Source organism: Pseudophryne corroboree, chromosome 5, assembly GCF_028390025.1.
Source record: "Pseudophryne corroboree isolate aPseCor3 chromosome 5, aPseCor3.hap2, whole genome shotgun sequence".
Lineage (NCBI taxonomy): Eukaryota > Metazoa > Chordata > Amphibia > Anura > Myobatrachidae > Pseudophryne > Pseudophryne corroboree.
In genome coordinates, this window is record NC_086448.1 from 404,530,606 (window position 1) to 404,550,943 (window position 20,338).

At 48.3% G+C, this 20,338-nt stretch overlaps 1 protein-coding gene across 2 annotated transcripts in view; it reads right to left on the reverse strand.

Annotated features, from left to right (window-relative positions):
- Positions 1-20,338, reverse strand: part of ZNF830 (zinc finger protein 830) — a 545,853-nt gene that overhangs the window by 485,032 nt on the left and 40,483 nt on the right. The window lies entirely within an intron of this gene.

Genomic DNA, 20,338 nt, shown 5'->3' on the forward strand with positions numbered 1-20,338 from the left:
TGAAATTCTCCAGGCTTGCAATAATCGCCCTGAGCGATTCCATTTCGAACTTGAAATTTCGTATATAAGTGTTCAAGGCTTTCAATTTTAGAATGGGTCTCACCGAACCGTCTGGTTTCGGTACCACAACAATTTGGAATAGTAACCCCGGCCTTGAAGGAGGGGTACCTTGATTTCACCTGCTGGAAGTGCAGCTTGTGAATTGCCACCAGTACTACCTTTCTCCGAGGGCAGCAGGCAAGGCTGAGGTGAGGTAACGGCGCGGGGGAGTCACCTCGAACTCCAGCCTGTATCCCTGTGATACTATTTGCAGAACCTAGGGATCCACCTGTGGGCAACCCACTGGTCCCTGAAGTTCCCGAGACGCGCCCCTACCGCACCTGTCTCCACCTGTGGAGCCCCAACGTCAAGCGGTGGACTCAGAGGAAGCGGGGGAAGATTTTTGATCCTGGGAACTGGCTGCTGGTGCAGCTTTTTCCTTCTTCCCTTGTCTCTGTGCAGAAAGGAAGCGCCTTTGACCCGCTTGCTTTTCTGAAGCCGAAAGTACTGTACCTGAAAATACGGTGCTTTCTTAGGCTGTGAGGAAACCTGAGGTAAAATGTTTTTCTTCCCAGCTGTTGCTGTGGATACGAGGTCCCAGAGACCATCCCCAAACAATTCCTCACCCTTATAAGGCAGAATCTCCATGTGCCTTTTATAGGCAGCATCACCTGTCCACTGCCGGGTTTCCAATACCCTCCTGGCAGAATGGACATTGCATTTATTCTGGATGCCAGCCGGCAAATATCCCTCTGTGCATCCTTTATATATAAGACGACGTCTTTAATATGCTCTATGTTAGCAAACTATTATCCCTGTCTTAGAGTATTAATATTATCTGACAGGGTATCAGACCACGCTGCAGCAGCACTATTTATGCTGAGGCAATTGCAGGTCTCAGTATATAACCTGAGTGTGTATATACAGACTTCAGGATAGCCTCCTGTTTTTTATCAGCAGGCTCCTTCAAGGTGGACGTATCCTAAGACGGCAGTGCCACCTTTTTTGACAAACGTGTGAGCGCCTTATCCACCCTAAGGGATATCTCCCAACGTGACCTATCCTCTGGCGGGAAAGGGTACGCCATCAGTAACTTTTTAGAAATTACCAGTTTCTTATTGGGGGAACCCACGCTACTTTACACACTTCATTCATTCATCTGATGGGGGAACAAAACACTGGCTGCTTTTTCTCCCCAAAAATAAAACCCCTTTTATGTGGTACTTGGGTTCATGTCAGAAATGCGTAACACATTTTTCATTGCCGAGATCATGTAACGGATGTTCCTAGTGGATTGTGTATATGTCTCAACCTCGTCGACACTGGAGTCAGACTCCGTGTCGACATCTGTGTCTGCCATCTGAGGTAACGGGCGCTTTTTTGAGCCCCTGATGGCCTTTGAGACGCCTGGGCAGGCGCGGGCTGAGAAGCCGGCTGTCCCACAGCTGTTTTACGTCATCCAGCCTTGTAAGGAGTTGACATTGTCGGTTAATACCTTCCACCTATCCATCCACTCTGGTGTCGGCCCCACAGGGGACGACATCCCATTTATCGGCCTCTGCTCCACCTCCACGTAACCTTCCTCATCCCACATGTCGACACAGCCGTACCGACACACAGCACACACACAGGGAATGCTCCGACTGAGGACAGGACCCCACTAAGTCCTTTGGGGAGACAGAGAGAGAGTATGCCAGCACACACCAGAGCGCTATATAATGCAGGGATTAACACTATAACTGAGTGATTTTTCCCCCAATAGCGGCTTGTATAAACAATATTGCGCCTAAATTTAGTGCCCCCCTTCTCTTTTTAACCCTTTGAGCCTGAAAACTACAGGGTAGAGCCTGGGGAGCTGTCTTCCAGCTGCACTGTGAAGAGAAAATGGCGCCAGTGTGCTGAGGGAGATAGCTCAGTCCCTTTTTCGCTGACTTTTCTCCCGCTTTTTTATGGATTCTGGCAGGGGTATTTATCACATATATAGCCTCTGGGGCTATATATTGTGATATATTTGCCAGCCAAGGTGTTTTTATTGCTGCCTCAGGGCACCCCCCCCCCCCCCCAGCACCCTCAGTGACCGGAGTGTGAAGTGTATATGAGGAGCAATGGCGCACAGCTGCAGTGCTGTGCGCTACCTTGGTGAAGACTGATGTCTTCTGCCGCCGATTTTCCGGATTCTTCTTGCTTCTGGCTCTGTAAGGGGGCCGGCGGCGCGGCTCCGGGACCGAACACCAATGGCCGGTTCCATGCGGTCGATCCCTCTGGAGCTAATGGTGTCCAGTAGCCTAAGAAGCCCAAGCTACCACCAGTTAGGTAGGTTCGCTTCTTCTCCCCTTAGTCCCTCGCTGCAGTGAGTCTGTTGCCAGCAGATCTCACTGTAAAATAAAAAACCTAAAATATACTCTCTCTCTAGGAGCTCAGGAGAGCCCCTAGTGTGCATCCAGCTCAGCCGGGCACAGGATTCTAACTGAAGTCTGGAGGAGGGTCATAGTGGGAGGAGCCAGTGCACACCAGGTAGTCCTAAATCTTTCTTAGCTGTGCCCAGTCTCCTGCGGAGCCGCTATTCCCCATGGTCCTTACGGAGTCCCCAGCATCCACTAGGACGCTAGAGAAAACAGGAATGGCGGGTGAGGTTTCCACCACAAGTACTATAGTCGGAACACTGGACGCCCCTGAACCACGGAGGGTTGCTTGGATTCCATCCAGCCAGGTGGAAAGGCCCTGGAGACAGCAAATCACTTGACCTTGTACAGCCTCCTGATGTTCTAAGCGAGCTGCAAGTTGTTGCATCGGATTAGTCGCTTGGGCCTGGTCTCTGGCCGTATCCATTAGGTCAGCGCTTACAGTCACAACTGAGGGCTGAGACTGACCTGGGGAAGCCTCAGATGTAGGGGCTGGCGTGTCGGTGAACCAGGGAGGTAGTATTGTGTTCCTAGACATACAGGAGATCTAGCACCATTTGCCCGAAGGCGTGACTACGACAACAAATTTGTAAAAAGTAAAATCGAGTTTTATTGAACACACAGCTTTAGACACCTTGGATATGCAATACTTCACAGTAGATGTGCAGTGATAAATTACAGTACAGTTCCCAGAAGCGCAGAGGTAATTAGTGCTGTGGCTTGCAGAACAGAATGTTATAGAGTCCTTGCCAGAACTGGAGATGGTAAGTCCTTATGCCACAGCTAACCGCTGAGGAGAGGTATGAACTAGTACTGCCCAGCAGACGGTATACAGAGGCTGGAGTAACACAGATGCACAGGAGTAGATGGTACTTGGTATAATTGCAGAGAGTGTCGGATGGAACTGGTATGAATGAAAGGTGTGCAGAACTCACCACTGTAGTTAAGAGTCTGATGGTGAGCATCGCTGGAAACTGTGGTACGATGGTAGAATGGTCACAGATGTGAGCAATATGGGAATACCGCTGATAACGTTGAAATGAACTGAATAAAATAGGATTTTAATACCTACCGATAAATCCTTTTCTCTTAGTCCGTAGAGGATGCTGGGGATGCTTCAAGAACCATGAGGTAAAGACGGGATCTGCAGGAGACATGGGCACACTATAAGACTTTGAATGGGTGTGAACTGGCTCCTCCCTCTATGCCCCTCCTCCAGACTCTAGTTATAGGAACTGTGCCCAGGGAGACGGACATTTAGAGGAAAAGTATTTATTTAATTACTTTAAACTAAGGTGAGATACATACCAGCTCACATCACTAACACGCCGTACAACATGGCATTCAACACCAACGCATGCAACGGCATGACCAACAAAAGTCACAGATTGACTGAACTCAACGCAACATGAGTGTAACTATAACCAAACTGCAGATACAGCCCGCACCGGGACGGGCGCCCAGCATCCTCTACGGACTAAGAGAAAAGGATTTACCGGTAGGTATTAAAATCCTATTTTCTCATACGTCCTAGAGGATGCTGGAGATGCTTCAAGAACCATAGTGTTTATACCAAAGCTCTAGAATGGGCGGGAGTGTGCAGATGACTCTGCAGCACCGATTGACCAAACAAGAGGTACTCCTCAGCCAGGGTATCAAACTTGTAAAACTTCGCAAAGGTGTTTGAACCCGACCAAGTAGCAGCTCAGCAAAGTTGTAACGCAGAGACTCCCCGGGCAGCCGCCCATGATGAGTCCACCTTTCTGGTAGAATGGGCTTTCACCGATTTCGGTAACAGCAATCCTGCCGTAGAATGAGCCTGCTGAATCGTATTACAAATGCAGTGCGCGATAGTCTGCTTAGAAGCAGGAGCCCCAATCTTGTTGGGAGCCCACAGGACAAACAGAGCCTGTTTTCCTAATCTGCGCAGTTCTGGCGATATAGATCTTCAAAGCTCTGACCACATCGAGAGACTTTGGGGTAAATTTACTAAGATGGGAGTTCTGTTTAAGATGGGATGTTGCCCATAGCAGAGGGCTGGCATGTCTTTCCGCCCAGTGAAGACTTTTCGTGGCCTCGGCCAGCGCCGCTCTGCTCTTTGTTCCGCCTTGGCGGTTTGTGTACGCCACTGCTGTGTCTGACTGAATCAAGACCGGCAGACCTCGCAGAAGATGTTCTGCTTGTAGTATGCCGTTGTGGATGTTTATGTGTAGACAAGCTTCCTGACTTGACCACTTTCCCTGAAAGTTTCTTCCCTGTGTGACTGCTCCCCAGCCTCGGAGGCTTGCATCCGTGGTCACCAGGATCCAATCCTGAATCCTGAACCTGCGTCCCTCCAGAAGGTGAGAACTGTTCAGCCAACACAGAAGGGAAATTCTGGTCCTGGAAGATAGGATTATATTCCGGTGCATGTCCAGGTGAGACCCGTACCACTGGTCCAGCAGGTTCCACTGAAACACACTGGCATGGAACCTGCCATACTGAATGGCCTCGTAGGCCGCCAACATATTCCCCAGCAACAGAGTGAAGTGAAGAACGGACACCTTTGCCGGTTTTAGAATCTGTTTTACCATGTCCTGTATTTCCAGAGCTTTTTCCACTGGAAGAAAAACTCAGCAATTCTGTATCCAGAATCATACCCAAGAACAACAGCCGTGTCGTTGGATCCTACTGTTATTTTGGCAAATTTAGGAGCCAACCATGTTGTTGCAGAATCGTCAGTGACAGATAAATCTTCTTCAACAATTGCTCCTTGGACCTCGCCTTTATGAGGAGTTCGTCCAAGTACGGGATAATTGATGGTTCTCCTGCGCAAGCAGGGAATCACATTTCCGCCAATACTTTGGTGAAAATCCTCGGAGCCGTGGACAGACCAAACGGCAACGTCTGAAATTGGTAATGACAATCCTGCACAGCAAATCGCAGGTAAGCCTGATGTGGAGGATATATGGGGACATGTAAGTAGGCATCTTTTATGTCGACCGACACCATAAAATCCCCCTCCTCCAGACTGGAGATCACTGCTCGTAGAGACTCAATCTTGAACTTGAATTTCTTCAGAAAGAAATTGAGGGATTTTAGGTTTAGAATCGGTCTGACTGATCCATCCGGCTTGGGGACCACAAATAGGCTCAAATAAAAACCTTTCCCCTGTTGAGACGGGGGTACCGTGACAATCACTTGATTTTGACACAACTATAGTATTGCAGCGCTTACTATCTCCCTTTCTGAAAGAGAAGCTGGTAAAGTAGATTTGAAAAATCAGTGATGGGGCACGTCTTGAAACTCGAACTTGTACCCTTGGGTTACCATGTCTACTATCCAAGGATCCAGGTATGAGAGTACCCAGACATGACTGAAGAGTTTGAGACGTGCCCCTACTGGAGCGGACACACACACAGAGGAGCCCCAGCGTCATGCGGTGGATTTGGTAGAAGCCGGAGAGGACTTCTGCTCCTGGGAACTTGCCACAGCCTGTGACCTTTTTCCCTGTCCTCTCCCCCTCACAGCAAGGAAGGAGGACCCACGTCCTTTTTTGAATTTATTGGGCTGAAAGGACTGCATTTGATAGTGAGGCAATTTCTTCTGCTGTGAAAATGAAGACTTACCCACGGTAGGCGTAGACACCAGGTCAGTGAGGCCGTCGCCAACCAAGACCCTACCTTTAAACGGAAGAGACTCCATCGCCTTCTTAGAGTCGGCATCAGCATTCCATTGATGTAGCCACAATGCTCTGCCCTCCTTGCTGAGACCACCATGGCATTGGCCCTTGAACCCAAAAGGCCAATATCCCTTACAGCTTCTTTTAAATATGCTGCAGTGTCCCTGATGTGACCCAGAGTCAAAAGCACACTATCCCTGTCTAGGGAATCTACCTCAGATGACAAGTTATCTGCCCACCGTTCAATAGGGCTACTCACCCATGCCGCAGCAATGAGTAGCGAAAAATAGATTTCAGTGTATTTTCCTGCTTACGATCCGCAGGATCCTTTAGGGCTGCCGTGTCAGGAGACGGAAGTGCCACCTTTTTGGATAGACGCGATAAAGCTTTGTCTACCGTCGGGATTGACTCCCAGCTTTCCCTGTCCCCAGAAGGGAACGGATATGCCACTGGAATTCTTTTGGGAACATGTATCCTTTTGTCAGGATTTTCCCAAGCTTTTTCAAAAAGTGAGTTCAGCTATTGAGAGGGAGGAAACGTTACCTCAGGTTTCTTTCCTTTATACATACAGACGCTAGTATAAGGAACAGCGGGGTCCTTAGTGATATGTAAAACATCTTTTATCACCACAATCATGTACTGAATACTCTTAGCCAGTTTAATCTGGCATCACTATAGTAGACACTGGAATCAGAGTCCGTGTCGGTATCTGTATCTGCTATCTGGGTAAAATGGCCGTTTGTGTGACCCCGAAGGAGCCTGGGCCTGTGACAAAGCATCTTCCATGGATTTCTTCCATGTCTGGTTCTTAGACTCAGATTTATCAAATATCTTAGCTAACTTAGTCACATTTGCGTTTAAAACACTTAACATAGTCACCCAATCATCTGTTGGCGGTGCAGACACTGTCACTCTCACAGAATTGTCTGTCCCCACTCCAGCCTCCACCTGGGAAGAGCATTCAGCCTCAGACATTTCGACACACACACACACACACACACACACACACGTACCGACACAACCACACTGGGGCTATAGGAGACAGGCCCACACGAAAGCCTGCCAGAGAGACACAGAGAGAGTTCTGCCAGCTCACACCCAGCGCCTATCCCGGTACTGAGGCCAGTAATAAGACTGCCCAGACCTGCTAGCGCTTTTTTCATATGAAATAAATCACCAAATTTTCAGCCCCCCCCGTTTTGCACCCTGTTACTTTGACAGTGTGGAGGTCAGGGCCAGCGTCTCTGCAGTCTTCTGTGAAGAGAAAAAATGGCGCTGGACAGAGCTGTGCGGGCTAAGCCCCGCCCACTACATGGCGCACTTCCGTCCCGCTCAAAATCTTTATACTGACGGGGGTCCCTTAACTAGTGCCCGGGCACTTCATTTCTATGCCAGTGCTGTCTGAGGTCCCCCCCCCCCCCCCTCCCCCTGCTCTGCAGTGCCGTGACCTGTGTGGGAACATGGCGTGCTGCGCGGTACCTCAGACACGTCTTCTGCCGTCACTGAAGTCTTCTGTTCTTCACATACTCACCCGGCTTCAATCTTCTGGCTCTGTGAGGGGGGGTGACGGCGCGGCTCCGGGAACAAGCAGCTAGGCGTACCAAGTGATCGAACCCTCTGGAGCTAATGGTGTCCAGTAGCCTAAGAAGTAGAGCCCTTGAACTCAGAGAAGTAGGTCTGCTTCTCTCCCCTCACTCCCACGATGCAGTGAGCCTGTTGCCAGCAGGTCTCCCTGAAAATAACAAAACCTAATAAAGTCTTTTCCTGAGAAACTATGGAGAGCTCCTCAGTGTGCATCCAGTCTCAGTGGACAGAGAATCTAACTGGAGCCTGGGGGAGGGGCATAGAGGGAGGAGCCAGTTCACACCCAATCAGAGTCTTATAGTGTGCCCATGTCTCCTGCAGATCCCGTCTATACCCCATAGTTCTTGAAGCATCCCCAGCACCCTCTAGGACGTATGAGAAACTATAGAGCACCGCTTGCAGAATACCAGCGACTCAGGAGCACCGCGGAAAGCTGATAGGCCGTGGTAAGTGAGCTGTGAAGTATGGAGAGCGGTGCTGCAGGAAGAAGTTGAAATCGATACCAGGACACCGCTGGAGGAGGTGAAGCAGGACCAACGCTGTGAGCAGGAAGCAGGTGTCTGATCGTAGAGAGTAACCAGGAGCAATGCTGGAACACTGCAGAAGTCAGGCTGCACCGCAGGAAGGAAACAGGTGCGGGTCTCTTAGTGGAGCCGAATCACAGGAGCTGGAATACCTGGAGAAACAAGCAGTAGAATCCACAAGCAGGAAAGGGGTGGTATTCATGTGACCGCCGGTCAGCTGACCGACAGTCACATGACCTCCTCCGTGAGCCCGACGGCTCACTATCCCGATGGTCGGCATGCCGACCAACAGGGACTATTTCCACTCGTGGGTGTCCACGACACCCATAGAGTGGGAAGAGAACCCATGGCGACCTTAGGTCGCCACCGAGCCCGCAAGGGGATTGCTGCGCTCGCCCCTCCCCGCCGGGATCCCGGCGTTGGTAAGGTGACCGGCGGTCAGGAGACCGCCGGTCACCAGTACTACACCCGCAGGAAAGACGTGTACAGGTTAGACAACCAAAGCACTGATGATTATCCAGCCCAGGAGCTAGATATTTATACCAGCTGGGAAGAAGGCATTGGCTGGATAATTAGGCAGAGTCCAGAGTGCAGCATGACATGTGATGAGAAAAAACATGGCTGCGCACATGTTTGCATTTGGAGGGAAAGTCTGTTTGTATATTGCATGTGGTAAACAGCAGTAATGGCAGCGGTGGCCGTGGAGGGCAGGAGACACCACTCTTTAAAACAGTGCAACTAAACTGTAAGGCTGCCATGACAGCGCTGCAGGATCACAGAGAAGAGACTTGAGATAATGATATACAGCACGCTGCACGCAGACAGCACAGATGGAATCCCGTTTTGGAACGCTGGGCCAGTCTCAGGAGACACTTGGAAGGTAAATAATGATGTCTAATTACCTGGATCGTGACACAGAGATGGCTGTCCTTCTGGAATGTACTCCTCTCTACACAGAGGAATGCGGTAGCTCTGACAGAGTGACCATCGGGTTCTTGGTCACCACCCTGACTAGGGCCCTTCTCCCCCCGATCGCTCAGTTTAGACGGCCGGCCAGTTCTAGGAAGAGACCTGGTGGTTGCAATTGTCTTCTATTTACGAATGATGGAGGCCACTGTGCTCATTGGGACCTTCAAAGCAGATGTTTTTCTGTGCCTCGAGACAATCCTGTCTCGGAGGTCTACAGACAATTCCTTTGACTTCATGCTTGGTTTGTGCTCAGACATGCACTGTCAAGTGTGGGACCTTATATAGACAGGTGTGTGCCTTTCCAAATCATGTCCAATCAACTGAATTTACCACAGTTGGACTCCAATTAAGCTGTAGGAGCATCTCAAGGATGATCAGTGGAAACAGGTTGCACCTGAGCTCAATTTTGAGCTTCATGGCAAAGGCTGTGAATACTAATGTACATGTGATTTCTTAGTTTATTTTTAAGACCTTTGCAAAAATCTTTAACAAAAAATAATAATAATTCACATTGTCATTATGGTGTATAGAATTTGGAATAAGTCTGTACCTGTGGAAAAAGTGAAGCACTGTGAATACTTTCACGGATGCACTGTATATTTTTAAAAACTGGTCTGTATACATATGACACCAGCGGTCATAGTCATAGTATCCTATCACTATTACTATATTTTTTACTAAGCAAATCACACCTACTTTCTGTACTTAGAATTGAGCTAACGCCCTATACACATATTACAGGTGAAACTCAGAAAATTAGAATATTGTGCAAAAGTTCATTTATTTCAGTAATTCAACTTAAAAGGTTAAACTAATATATTATATAGACTTATTACATGCAAAGTGAGATATTTCAAGCCTTTATTTGTTAACATTTTAAAGATTGTGGTTTACAGCTTAAGATAACTCCAAATCCAAAATTGTAACAGATCAAGAAAAAAAAAAAAAAAAAAAGGATTTTAAATACAGAAATGTCGGCCCTCTGAAAAGCATAAATCGTGCATATGTACTCAGTACTTGGTTTGGCCCCCCTTTGCATTAATTACTGCCCCAAATCTAACTCTCTCTAGACATGTTATATTTGCTCCTCCCCCTGCAGTGCACAAAGTTTTGCCCATCTGCCAACAAATTTGCTGCTACGGTCAGGTCTGAATTAGGCCCTAAGTGCGTAAAACTACCCTATCTTCATGAAAAATAAGGGAGCGTAGATTTACAAAAAAAGTGGCGCTAACTCATGGTTGATGCAATTGCCAGGCAAAAAAAATAAAAATAAAACCCTTTAAAGTGATGTATTGTAATTTCACAGATTCCAATGTCTCAAAAAATAGGATTTTAATACCTACCGGTAAATCCTTTTCTCCTAGTCCGTAGAGGATGCTGGGGACTCCAAAAGAACCATGGGGTATAGACGGGATCCGCAGGAGCTTGGCCATACTAAAAAGACTTTGACTGGGTGTGAACTGGTTGCTCCCTCTATGCCCCTCTCCCAGACCTCGGTTAGGGAACTGTGCCCAGGAGAGACGGACATTTTCGAGGAAAGGATTTTGTTTAAACTAAAGTCGAGAAACATACCAGCCCACACCACAAACATACCGTATAACCGGAGTAGCAGGAAACCAGATAACAGTATGAACTAACAACAGCAACAAGCTGAACATAACGGATACTGGTTATTTTTGGTTACACGTGGGTTGTGTATCAATACAACTGCAAGGAACAGTACGCACTGGGATGAGCGCCCAGCATCCTCTACTGACTAGGTGAAAATGATTTACCGGTAGGTATTAAAATCCTATTTTCTCTTACGTCCTAGAGGATGCTGGGGACTGCAAAAGCACCATGGGGTCTATACCAAAGCTCCAGAGCGGGCGGGAGAGTGCGGATGACTCTGCAGCACCGATTGAGCAAACATGAGGTCCTCATCAGCCAAGGTATCAAACTTGTAGAACTTAATAAAAGTGTTTGAACCCGACCACGTAGCTGCTCGGCAAAGTTGAAGTGCCGAGACCCCTAAGGCAGCCGCCCAAGATGAGCCCACCTTCCTGGTAGAATGGGCCTTCACTGACTTCGGCAATGGTAGCCCAGCCGAAGAATGAGCTTGCTGAATCGTATTACAAATCCAGCGTGCAATAGTTTGCTTAGAAGCAGGATTTCCAATCTTGTTGGAAGCATACAGGACAAACAGAGCCTCTGTCTTTCTAGTAAGAGCAGTTCTAGCGACATAAATTTTCAAATCTCTTACAACATCAAGAGATTTTGGGACCGCCACAGCATCCGTAGCCACAGGTACCACAATAGGTTGGTTTATGTGAAACGAAGAAACCACCTTCGGTAGAAATTGTTGACGAGTCCTCAATTCCCCTCTATCCGAATGAAAGGTCAAATACGGGCTCTTGTGAGACAAGGCCGCCAACTCGGACACTTGTCTGGCAGACGCCAGAGCCAAAAGCATGACCACTTTCCAAATGAGAAACTTTAACTCAACCTTACGCAAAGGTTCAAACCAGTGAGACATAAGAAACTGCAACACCACTTCAAGATCCCACGGCGCCACGGGAGGCACAAACAGAGGATGGATATGCAGCACTCCCTTCACGAAAGTCTGAACCTCAGGAAGGATGGACAATTATTTTTGAAAGAAAATAGATAAAGCCGAAATCTGCACTTTGACGGAACCCAATTTCAGGCCTGCATCCACGCCTACCTGCAAAAAATGGAGGAAACAACCCAAGTGAAACTCATCCACAGGAGCTACTTTGGTTTCACACCACAACACATACTTTCTCCAAATACAGTGATAATGTTTTGCCGTTACCTCCTTCCTAGCTTTAAGGAGAGTGGGGATGACCTCACCGGGAATACCTTTCCGAGCTAGGATTTGGCGCTCAACTTCCACGCCGTCAAACGCAGCCGCGGTAAGTCCGGAAACACGCAGGGCCCCTGGAGTAACAAGTCATCTCTTAGAGGAAGCGGCCAAGGATCTTCTACAAGCAATTCCTGAAGATCCGGATACCAGGTCCCCCGTGGCCAATCTGGAACGACGAGTATTGCCTGAACCCTCGTTCGTCTTACGATCCTCAGCACCTTTGGAATGAGAGGAAGCGGAGGGAACACATACACCGACTGAAACACCCACGGAGTCACCAGAGCGTCCACTGCACTGGCTTGGGGGTCCCTTGACCTGGAACAATACCTCGGAAGCTTGTTGTTGAGGCGAGACGCCATCATGTCTATCAGAGGAATTCCCTAACACCTTGTCACTTCTGCAAATACCTCTTGATGAAGAGCCCACTCTCCCGGATGGAGATAGTGTCTGCTGAGGAAGACTGCTTCCCAGTTGTCCACGCTCGGGAGGAAGACTGACAGAGCGCTCACGTGCTGTTCCGCCCAGCGAAGGATTCTTGTGACCTCCGCCATTGCCGCCCTGCTTCTTGTTCCGCCTTGGCGGATTACGTACGCTACCGCTGTTATGTTGTCCAACTGTATCAGGACAGGGAGACCCTGAAGAAGGCTCTTCGCTTGCCGGAGGCTGTTGTAAATGGCTCTTAACTCGAGAACATTTATGTGTAGACCAGACTTGACCACTTTCCCTGGAAACTTCCTCCTTGCGTGACTGCGCCCCAGCCTCAGAGACTTGCATCTGTGGTCAGCAGGACCCAGTTCTGGATTCCGAATTGGAGCCCCTCCAGAAGGTGAGAACCTTGCAGCCACCACAGGAGAGAAATCCTGGCCCTGGAAGATAGACTTATTTTCCGGTGCAGGTGAGACCCGGACCATTTGTTCAGCAGATCCCACTGAAACACCCAGGCATGAAACCTGCCAAACGGAATGGCTTCGTAATGCTGCAACCATCTTCCCTAGCACCCGAGTGCATTAATGAATCAACACACTTGTCGGCCTCAGAAACTCCCTGACCATGGTCTGGATTTCCAGAGCTTTGTCCTCCGGAAGAAACACTCTTTAGCAATGTGTCTAGGATCATGCCCAGGAAGGGCAGCCGAGTGGACGGGATCAACTGAGACTTTGGCAAATTTAGAATCCAACCGTGATGACGCAGAAAAGACAGGGAGAGATCCACATTTCTTAACAACCGTTCATTGGACCTCGCCTTTATCAGGAGATAGTCCAAGTATGGGATAATTGTGACCCCTTGCTTGCGAAGGAGAACCATCATTTCCGCCATTACCTTGGTGAAAACTCTCGGGCCGTGGAAAGCCCAAACTGCAATGCCTGAAATTGGTAATGACTATACTGTACCGCAAACCTCAAGAAGGCCTGATGAGGAGGGTATATCGGGACGTGCAATTAAGCATCCTTTATGTCGACTGTCGACATAAAATCCCCCCCTTCGAGGCTGGAGATCACAGCTCGAAGAGACTCCATCTTGAACTTGAAAATTTTCAAGTATGGATTGAGGGATTTCAGGTTCAGAATCGGTCTGACCGAGCAGTCCGGCTTCGGCATAACAAAGAGGCTCGAAAAGAACCCTTCCCCCCCGTTGGGACGGGGGAACCGGCACAACGACCCTCTGTTGACACAACTTTTGTATCGCAGCATTTACCGCCTCTCTTTCGGGAAGAGAAACTGGCAAGGCCGACACGAAAAAACGGCGGTTGGGGGGGGGGGGGGATTGGCGGGGTTGTGTTCATCTCCTGAAACTCCAGTTTGTACCCTTGGGACACTATGTCTAAGACCCAAGGATCCAGGGCTGATTGAAACCAGACCTGACTGAAGAATCGGAGATGGCCCCCCACCGGTACGGACTCCCGCAGGGGAGCCCCAGCGTCATGCTGTAGATTTGGTAGAGGCAGGGGAGGACTTTTGGTCCTGGGAGCCTGACACGGCGGGCAATTCTTTCCCCTTCCTCTACCCTTTGAAGCGAGGAAGGACGAGCCCTTTCCTTGTTTGTATTTATTAGGCCGAAAGGACTGCATCTGATAAGGTGCCTTTTTCTGTTGTGTGGGAACATAAGGAAGAAAAGATGACTTACCCGCAGTAGCGGTAGACACCAGGTCAGCAAGGCCGTCACCAAACAAGACACTACCTTTAAAAGGGAGAGCTTCCATATTCTTCTTGGGAGTCGGCATCAGCATTCCATTGATGAATCCACAGCGCCCTCCTGGCCGAGACCGCCATGGCATTGGCTCTTGATCCCAAGAGGCCAACATACCTCGCCGCATCTTTTAGGTAATCTGCAGCGTCCTTGATATAACCAAGAGTCAAAATAATGTTATCCTTATCAGGGTATCCATATCAGAAGCCAAATTATCAGCCCACTTAGCAATAGCACTACTCACCCAAACCGACGCCACAGCAGGTCTAAACAATGCACCAGTATTAATGAAAATGGACTTCAATGTCGTCTCCACCTTGCGATACGCCGGATCCTTGAGAGCAGCCGTGTCAGGAGACGGAAGCGCCACCTTCTTGGACAGTTGTGATAGAGCCTTGTCCACATTGGGGGACAACTCCCATTTTTCCCTGTCGTCAGAGGGGAAAGGATACGCCATCAAAATTCTCTTGGGAATCTGCCATCTTTTGTCAGGCGACTCCCAAGCCTTTTCACAAAGCGCGTTCATTTCATGAGAGGGGGGAAACTTCACCTCAGGCTTTTTCCCCTTAAACAAGCAAACCCTTGTGTCTGGAATAGCAGGTTCCTCAGAGATATGCAAAACATATTTGGTAGCTACAATCATGTACTGAATACTCCTAACAACCCTTGGATGTAAAGAAGCCTCATTGAAATAGACATCAGAATCAGAGTCCGTGTCACTATCTATATCTGCAATCTGGGTAAAAGAACGCTTTTGTGACCCTGAGGTGGTCTGTACCTGAGACAAAACCTCCTCCATGGATTTCCTCCATGTTTGTATCTGCGAATCAAATTTATCCAGCCTCGTAGACAAAGCCACATTTGCATTCAGTGTACTCAGCATAGTCACCCAATCAGCAGTCGGCCGTGCAGACAGAGTCATACCCAAATCCCTCTCTGTGTCCCCAGTAACTCCCTCCGGGAAGGAACACTCAGCCTCAGACATGTCGACACGTAGTACCGACACACCCACACCGGCCAAAAAACAAGGGGACAGACCCACAGGAAAGCCTGTAGAGGGAAACACAGAGGGAGTATGTCAGCTCACACCCCAGCGCCCATATACTAAGAGAGATAATATAGGTGTCTAGCGCTGTCTAAATAGGATAAAAGCACCAAATTTTATTTGCCCCCCCCCGTTTTGCCCCCATGTTACTTGAGGGAGCTTGGAGGTCCGGGCCAGCGTCTCTGCAGCACTGTGGAGAGAGAGAAAATGGCGCTGGTGAGCAGTGTGCAACTAAGCCCTGCCCCATCCCGGCACGCTGTAGCCTGCTCAATTTGAAATTATACTGGCGGGGTATTCTATACGGTGCCCGGGCACCGTATATACTTTTTGCCAGTCCTCTGACCCCAATAACTGCTGCCCAGGGCGCTCCCCCCCCCGGCGCCCTGCACCATGAGTGCCATTGGTGAAGTGTGTGTGGGAGCATGGAGCGCTGCGCTGTACCGTTACTGAAGTCTTCTGCCGTCTGATGTCTTCGGTTCTTCTAATACTCACCGGGCTTCTCTCTTCTGGCTTCTGGGGGGTGACGGCGCGGCTCCGGGAACAAGCAGCTAGGCGAACCAAGTGGTCGAACTCTCTGGAGCTAATGGTGTCCAGTAGCCTAAGAAGCAGAGCTTTTAACTAAGAAGAAGTAGGTCTGACTTCTCTCCCCTCAGTCCCACGATGCAGGGAGCCTGTAGCCAGCAGGTCTCCCTGAAAATAAAAAACCTAACAAAAGTCTTTCTAGAGAAACTCAGTAGAGCTCCCCTAGTGTTTGTCCAGTCACTCCTGGGCACAAAGTCTAACTGAGGTCTGGGGGAGGGGCATAGAGGGAGGAGCCAGTTCACACCCAGTCAAGTCTTTTTAGTGTGCCCAAGCTCCTGCGGATACAGTCTATACCCAGTGATCCTTTTGGAGTCCCCAGCATCCTCTAGGACGTAAGAGAAAGGCCAATTGGAGAGTCTTCAGAACTAAATTCAAGTCCCAAGGAGGAATCAGTGAGACATAAGGAAGCTGTATGTGAAGCATCCCATGCAGGAAGGTCCGAACTTCAGGAATGGTGGCTATTTTTCTTTGAATAAAGGCTATACAGACCCCCCCAGAACTTTTTTTGTCTTCACAACAATAAAGTGTTTAAATCCTGACCTTATATTGATTTAAATTTGAGATTAAGATTTTATATATTAATTTTCCTTCTCTTCTTAAATGCCCAGTCATCTGCAGCCTGTTTGCAGACACAATTCCTTTTTAGGTGACCAAATAATGCACAGCCTTTAATTTATACAATTACTGCCCTGCCATAGAATTCTAAGCAGCTCCCAGATAATGCCCCCACTAGTTGGCACCACAGAATGCTAAACAGCTCTGAGAATAGATAATGCCCCCATGGAATGCCAAGCAGTTCCCAGATGCTGCCGTAACTTTCTTGTACCACGGGTTTTATTTGCGTTTGCTTTTTAACAGCTCCCAGAGTATACTACACAGCACAGAGAGACACTTAATGTGTTCACTGTTGCTCAGTCAGGTGACTGTTCCAGCCTGAACAGCGCGCCCTAGCTTCTATTAAGGGGGGTGGGGGGAAATTGCAGTCCTCCACCATGACTCCACCCTGCACTGTGATTGGCCACGCACCCGCCCCCTGCCAGCCAACACTGACCTTGCTGCATCCCCTGACACCCGGCATTCTCAACAAACTAGACCTTGTTGTAGGCGGACACGGATTCCAGACGGAGCGCCCGATGGGAAGGTCATGTGACACAGACGTCAGCATAGCTCGGCCATGTCACAGTCCCATGATTTTCCCATCGGGCAGTCTGTCTGGAATCAGTGTTCGTCTGCAACAAGGTCTAATTGGCGAGAGTACCTGGTGTCACAGGACTCCAATAAACTTCCCATCGCGACTGAATCTGCAAGTGTCAAGCAGCAGGGCATCTGTTGCCAGGCGGACCACCTGAAATTTTAAGCTTGGGGATAACACTGGACAGATCTGAAATCGGTCCCTTAAGGGAAGATAATCTGAGACCCTTACCCAAAAACAGGAGAAAGGGTAGGAGACAAAACACGTGGAAACTTTTAGGTTTGAACTTCTGCTGTTCACACTAGGAAAAGTAATCTTCCATATCCAATGACAAACTCAGAAAATTACAGGCTTATGAACCTGTATTATGGTTTTTACAACAGATTGTGAAAACCCCCTGGTTCTCAAGATACTGGATTCAAGAATCATGCCGCCAAAGCCAAGCAAGGCAACTCAGGGTGACGGGACCCTGAGTCAACAGATCTGGGCGCAGAGGCAGACCATACGGAACACCAGCCAACAGGTTTTAAAAAATTGAATACCAATGACGGTGCGGCTAGTCTGATGTCTCCAGAATGATTGGTCATGCCACTGATCAAATCCTTTGGAGTAACCTTTGGTATTATTACCAAAGGAGAAAATGTACCCTAACTGGAATACCAAGGGTGCTGTCATGGCATCCACCAGGAATGCCTGTGAATCCCAGGAAGCTTAGAGATGGTAGGCCATCAGATCTACATCCAGAGATACCCACCTGGATACTATTTCTGTAACACCTCCTGACGTGGCTACCATTCTCCTGGATCCAGTCTCTGGCAACTTTTCTGCACAATGAAGGATGTGAAAAGCCTCCCTCATTGCTCACCAGCTGAGAGTGCCACCCTGCTTGTTTATATAAGCTACCGATTGGATGCTCACTGGTAGGCTCTTTAAAAAGGGATTGAGCTTGAAACAATGCCAACCGAATTGCCCTCAATACCAGTACACTGATGGGAAGAGATGTTTCCTGGATGGACTAAAACTCCTGTAGGTTTATGTCCAAAACCACTGCCCCACAGTCTGTAAGGCTGGCATATGTGATGCCAATGATCCAATCCCTTACTGCTATCTGGCAACCCTTGTTCAGATTTAAATCCTGCAACCACCACCAGAAAGACTGACGGGTCTGCAGTGATAATCTGAACATTTTCTTTATCAATCGAGAGTCTGACTTTATTCATTTATGAAGCAACAGGTTTTTGCAGTGGACGAGAACATAAACTGGATAAAAGGCACAGTATCGAAGGAAGCCATCATTTTCCCCATTAACTGCATAGCTCCGAGGACTGAGAAATTAGTGAACTGTAAATGTTTCTTATTATGGATTGCAGATCCAGAATCCTTGCCTACGGAAGAAACACTCTAACAACTGGGTGTTAAAGAGCAGACCCAAAAAATAAACGATCCAGCCGAATATCTGGATCCTGGGAGCTGTGGACAACTTGAATGGCATAGCTTAGAACTGAAAATGTTGGGTCCCACTGCACACCATAGCAGATATTGATGACTTCTCCATATAGGAATATGGAGATAGGCATCCTTGTTATCTATGGAGGCCACAAATTCCCCTTCTTCCGTTAACCAATTGACTGTCCTTACCAACTCAATTTTCTATCTTCCCAAATGGAGGGAAAGATAGAACCACTTGAGATTTAGAAAAGGCCAAAACGACCCATCTAGTTTGTCAGCTAAGAAAAGACTAGAGTAATACCCCCTGTCCTTGCTATAGCAGCAGAACCGGAATTATTTACTCCAGCATTTGAAGAGCAGAGATTGCCTGTGTGATGACCATCTTTCTATTGAGAGGTGTGAAAAAATAAATTTTCTGGAACCGGACCCTCAAGGTCTGACATCTAACCCCTGTTTACCAGACCACTAAACCAATGATACAGCCTGGATTGTATCCATGTTTCCCAGAACCTGAGTATGCGGGCTCCTAGCACAGGTCGGGTCCCAGTTCTGTGACTGTCATGTAGATTGCACTGTAATCTTGGCAGTAGGACGACTGTTGGTGGGGCCTCCATGCCCTCTTAAGGCACCCCATTGGGGACCCCTGGCCATACTCCGGGAAACCATCAAAGGGAACTAAACCTAGGAGTTTTTGGTTTAAACATTAATGCAGGTAGATAAAAACTATTACCTTCCATGACCTGGGAAATAAGTTTTTATCAGTTCTGGGCCAAACAAATAATCTCCTTCAAACGGCAATGCTTTTAAAGCATATCTGGACTATGTCTGCATTCCATTTCTTCAGCCATAGGGAATGTCTCGCGGAAATGTCCCAAGCAGAAATATGAGACTGGCATGTGTGCAGTGTGAATGGGTAGCCAGGTCAAGGCAACCCAGCACCCATTTTCTGCATAGTAGGAGGCGGCTCTTGGAGATGATCATCTCCAAGCACAGCCTATATCGTTAGTGGTGACATCACCAACCCAGAAATATGCCAGGTCAGGCCGCATGTCTGAAATGGGTTTCAAGCCAGGTCGCTCCAGGGAAGCACCAGTTTACAACTTCCCAAGTGCGACCTAGCTGTGTTAGTCTGTTCACCACACATAACCCAGAAGTAATAGCATCTCCTAGATGGATGATAAAGGAATAAAGAGTTCTTAGCTTATAAAGTTCTTAATATGTGTATTCATGATTGTATCATATGGAGTACCTCTTCTCATATCTTCTAGAATTTGGATACAGCTCCTAGTGTCAGACATATTTCACCCATGATCAAATTCCCGGGTCAGACCAGTGTTTGCGATGTGAAAGGGTTATAAAAGTGCAGGTTTTAGTGATATCTAAGCATCAGCACATGTACCCGCGGTACTAAATAAGGGTGCATACACTATGGGCATTATTTCCCAGCGATGATCGTGAACATCACTGGCAGGAAAATAGATCAGTGCATACACACTGAGCTATTCTCCCTGTGCCAGCGATGTTCACAGGGGGGAGTAAGCACTTTCCACAGTAGGAGACTGTGGGAAGAGATCCACTTGGCTGTAGAAACAGCCCGACGGACGGCGGCTAGTGATAATACTGGAGCGCGCATCAGTGTTCACCGCTGGCCCATACGCACTGGACAAGTTGGAGCTCAAAATGCCAAAAGTGAGCTACCTTGAGCTCAAAATTGCCTTAAATCATCAGTGCATGGATATCACTAGCGTGCATTGAGGACAAAGGTTAAGAATGCCTGCACTAAACTGACTTCATGTTAAAGAGAAAATATCCCGCACCTGAACCATTAGTATTTAATT